The following is a 5429-nucleotide window of genomic DNA, read 5'->3' on the forward strand; positions in this document are numbered from 1 at the left end:
TGTTTTCCTACATACCTATTATGTTCTATCCATCTACCTGCCTCAACCTCCTCGTCTTTTTTCCTCTCTCTTTCCTCCCCCTCCATCTCTCCACCTCTATGTATCTCCTGTCTGTATCTCTCTCTGTCTCTCTTTCTCTATCTCTCTCTCCTCCCCCCTCCATCCCTCAGCCTCTCTCTCTCTCTCTCTCTCTCTCCCACCCTTATGTCCTTTCCTGTTTTTACCCCCCTCTCCCCCCACTCCACCTGTCCTGTGGTGCAGCTTTGACTGGTCATCCCTCTGCCTCTCCCCAGCTCTGCTCTGGCCCCTGATTAAAAACAGAGAGGGGAGAAATCAGTTGTCCAGTCCTGAGTCCTGCCATTTGACAGTGTCAGGATCGATCCAGCTGACCACTGCTTGATGTGCTGAAAAGCTCCACCACCAGCTGAGAAGCAACTGCAGCAATCAGAGATGGAAGGGGAGGTTCACTCTCTCTCCCTCCATCCAGAGTTACCACATTGGTGCTTAAATGTGAGTCCCTCACCCACTCAGTACAGTACTTCAATGCTGTACACACTTTCACATGAAGTTGACCTAAATACTTCCACTTGATCTTAATGAGTTCATTGGAGTGGTTGGAGTTTATCTTGTATTCTTAGATGATTCCCCTATGTTCCCAGTGTTAACTGAAGGTTCATAGCTTTAACTGACAGCAGTAGATCATATTCCATGCCATACTCTGTGATGTCAATTGCCTGGGTATTTAGGTGCTCTTAATCCAACCCTACAGCCCCTCACAGCAAGGCTGGCATCTAGCGTTGACCTCTGTGAGATCAGATGTGGTTCAGCCTTAGGTCATCTCTGACACCAGGCTGAGAGGTCATGAGCCAGCCCAGTGTGAGAAGGTGGGTGGAGATGGACGCACCACAGGTAACACACTCACACTCATAGTGAGTTAGACTGATCTGTGCCTACTCATGTACATACACACACCCACACACACTCACATATCTACACACACACACTCACATACACACACACACATTCATACACTCACACTCATATACTCACACTCATAAACACACACACACACACACACACACACACACACACACACATACACACACACACACACACACACTAATGCACTCATACACACACACACACACACATACGTGGGTGGACAGGACATGGGAAGATACAGTGTAGACGGAGCCCACAGTAGCTTGAGATGGCATGGGGAGGCACACTGAGGACAGAGCCCACTGTGGGAGCGTGGGTGGAGATGGCCCTCACAGCAGGGCTGTCATGTGGCGTTGGCCTCTGTGACATGCGGTTCGGATCTTGGTCATCTCCGACACCTGGCTGTTAGGTCATGAGGCATCCCACTGTGAGTAAGTGAGTGGGTGTAGATGGCATGGGCAGATTTAGTGTGGACTGAGCTCGGGTGACAGTACTGGAGGCTGGCACAGAACAGCAGTGGGTGAATGGGAATGAGACGTTGCTGTGGCAATCTGGTCTCTCCTTCACAAGGCAGTGATGGACCCCTCTTGACCTCACCGTCATTTGTGGGCCACATCATATGAATCAAACACACACTCACACACACACACACACACATGCACACACACATACTCATACACACGCCACCTCCAATCACGTTATTCATGCTCACGCAGAAATGCGTCAAAGAAAAACAGTACATTTTCTCTGCCCTCCACTTCGGTGCCATGGCATGTTCCCTTTTCCTTGAGAACAACTCTTGAGGAATGAATCAGACTGAAGAAAAAACTACTGTAATACTATTAGCTAATAACTAAGTGGCAAAAATTCAATTGGTAATGCTCCAACCATCAGCATCTGTTTGTAAAGGAGAAAATAAACAGCTCCATTCAGCTTCCAAGGCCAAATGGTCCAGTTGGCTCTGTGTGGCACGAGTCCTCGTCTCCTCATCAGGGACTGGCACACGTCCAGGAGAGGATCAGTCCTTCCTCTTTCTCTTCTCTCTCCTCTCTGCCTCTCCACTCCTTCATTTACTCATTGCCTGTATCACACCATCATGCCTTTCTATTGGAGTAAGGCAGTGGTGGGAGTAAGTCACACATGTGCAAGTCACAAGCAAGTCTCAAGTCTTAACCTTCAAGTCTCAAGCAAGTCCAAGTCATTTTTTTGTGACAGTCAAGCAAGTCAAGTCAAGTCATAGCTTGGGTCAAGCAAGTCAAGTCATAGACAAATCATTGAAATTCATGATGATTTACCCATGTTTTCATTTTAAAATAAGCTACAATAGGCTAGTTATGAACTGCTGGAGTTTTATTTGTAACAAACAAATAGACATTGCATTCATTCAAGTCACATAGCCTACATCTGAACAGTTTATAGAATGAGATGAAATGTATGCGAATAAAAATAAATGTATTTCAAGTAGACCTATTATAAAATAGTCTATTATTGTTTCAATATGCCTCAAATATTAGGTAGCCTAAGCTACATCAAATCAGGAAAATATATTCATACAGTTCACATTACACCTGTCCTGACCTGTCACATCTCCAGGAAGCCAATAATGTTGAAAAAGTGAACTAATCAATCAATCAAACGCTGCCGCCGACGTCACTGCCAAACTTTGACAAGCGCGACAGCGCAATGGGTTTTAGGAGGGTTTAGGACCGTCAATGCTATATCATATTATACATAAGCCTAACATGTGAAATAAGCTACTTTTCTACGCTGATTGCTGGCAGTTAGCTAGGCCTTATTACTGTTGTTAGCCTAGGCCTACTACTAGTCTGTAACGTATGGAACAGGGACGTGTTTAAGATGGAGGGAGAAAGAGAGGCGCTTACTTTAGGTTACATTGGCAACATTTTCGCTATATATCAAGATTAAACTTAGACAAGAAAATGTTTCACTTTGAAATTTTAACCTAATATGGCGTTAACTAGCATAAAAGCATAATAGATTCAAAGCCAACTCTTAACATGCCTCAAATTTGACGTTAGGTTTCTAACACGACTAACTTCGGATGAAAATCAACGTGGTGGTGGTTATGTCGCTATTTTGCACACCTGCAGACTGCTGTTCATTTCTCCTTTGACTCGTCAGATACATCTTCTGTGAAGCCAAACATTATGTTTTGGTATAAACGTAGAGCCTTCCATATTTGCAAGTTAGCCTACCTCAGTCTCATTTGATCTGGCACTTGCTGTTGGTCTGTTGCGTCGCGTCACTTGGTACAATGACATGTTCGCTCGCGTGACGCATGCAACAGCACCTAAGCAGATTTTCTAAAATCGTAAAGTTAACTCCTTAATATCTATGGAAAAAAAAAAGGCAAGTCATTTCAAGTCATTTGTCTCAAGTCTAAGTCAAGTCTCAAGTCATGAATAGCAAGTCAAAGTCAAGTCGAGTCTTTTATACATGTTGATCAAGCAAGTCTCAAGTCTTAAAAAATGTGACTTGAGTCTGACTCGAGTCAAGTCATGTGACTCGAGTCCCCCATGTCTGGAGTAAGGACATGAAATGTTAAATGACCCCCAGCCAAAGCACCAGTGAACTTTTCTCTGGCAATCATTACATAACATGAAGCTTGCAGTATTTCAAACAAAATGCAGTGAGATGACATGGAAAAATTGGATGTTGTAAAATTATTTGGCACCATATCATCTTCTGTGTAGGGGCTGTACTGTAAAAAGTACCAGTGAATCTGAAAATGTTGAAACTTCTTGTTATCTAACAGCAGCCCATTACGAAAACAAATGTTGACGTTAAGAAGAAACTTGTTCTCTAATAAATAAAAAGAAATATCTCAGAATTACACAACCAAAGCACTGAGGGTGATGTTTTACTGGGCTTGTGAGAAGATGGGGACACTGTTTTACAGGGTGGGCTCTTTTACGAGTTAGACTGATCTGTGCCTACAGTTATTGCCCCACAAGCAAGATGGAAGTTGTAAAACGGACCAACAGGCTTTAACCTGCACACACACACACACACACGCACATTCATACACTCACACTCATATACTCACACTCATATACACACACACACACACACACACACACACACACACACACACACTCATGCACTCATACACACACACACACACACACACACACACACACACACACATACACACTCATAACAGAGCAGTTTAATCTGCAGTGGTTGTATGCTGAGGCAGAGTGTAGCAGTGTAAGCTCAGAACTAGCCCATCTGGTTAAACTTATTAAAGCCTGAATACGGCATTTGCTCTGTTTTAATATTTATTTTTTACAGAAACTGCTTATTCAATATCTACACCACAAATGGAAGTTGGAGTTGAGGGAATCTGTAACGCACCAGAAGCGACATCTTTCCATACCACATTTGGGTCAGAGTCCACTAGGGCCTAGGTTCTAATCTGGTCTGAGGTCATTTCCTGAGCCCATTACCTATCTCTCTGCCACTATCCTATCAAAGAAGGCTAATCCCTTAGACAATCTACAACATATAATATATGAAATACAATCTAAAATACAATAATGAAAAAATAAATGGAAAAGAGTTGTGCTGTAGTTGCAGACGAACCTTGGAGATCTGTGTGTATTTCTCACAGAGGTTTCTTTATCGGCTACACGGACAGATGGATGTGGCAGGTAGTATCTGATTCACAGATGGTACATTACTTCAGAACCTTGGACAGCGACAGGAAGGCAGTAAGTCCTGCAGGAAGCTAAAGCACCACAGCATGAAAAGTGAAACACTATTGGCTCTATACAGAGGCTGAGCCTGTCGATTACAGCCAGTGGAGGAGATCCCTGAATGGTGTTCAAGAATAATTGTAATCGATCCTTGTAAAAAAGAAAATACAGTTGAAATTTAACAGCATAAACTCCATAAACTATAAAAGTATAAAAAGCATAAAAATTGAACAGTAAAAGGCTGGCTGCTGTAAGAGCTAAGAGCATTAGTTGTTAGAAGAGGCTCCTTGCTGTAACTGGTAAGTCTGATGTAATGTTAACATTTATAAAGCTGGTGTTATGGTTACCTACAGAACACTCTCACACCTGTTGCCCTGTGTCTGGAGGTCTGATCCACAGAGATGCAGCGTTCACTCTGTGGATGAAATAGGAAGTACTTGTCATCAGAGAGAGCACCTCTCTCACCTCCATTCAGACTGCAATGAAAAGCTGCTGATTGCCTCAGCTACACTGGAACCAAAGCAGCAGGGAGAGAGGGAGAGAATGATGGAAGGAGAGAGAGAGGGAGGGATTGAGAGAGAGGGATAGATAGAGGGTAAAGTGTGGAGAGAGGTATTGATGGATAGAAGGAGAGAAAGGGAGGGGGGTAGAGAGAGAGATGGATAGATGTAAGGAGAGAGAGATTGATAGATGTAAGGAGAGAGAGGGATGGATAGAGAGAAAGAGAGAGTGAAAGGTGAGGGTGAGAAAAAGAGAGAGAGGTAGGGA

The sequence above is a fragment of the Alosa sapidissima genome, chromosome 17 (genome assembly GCF_018492685.1).
Source record: "Alosa sapidissima isolate fAloSap1 chromosome 17, fAloSap1.pri, whole genome shotgun sequence".
NCBI classification, from domain to species: domain Eukaryota; kingdom Metazoa; phylum Chordata; class Actinopteri; order Clupeiformes; family Clupeidae; genus Alosa; species Alosa sapidissima.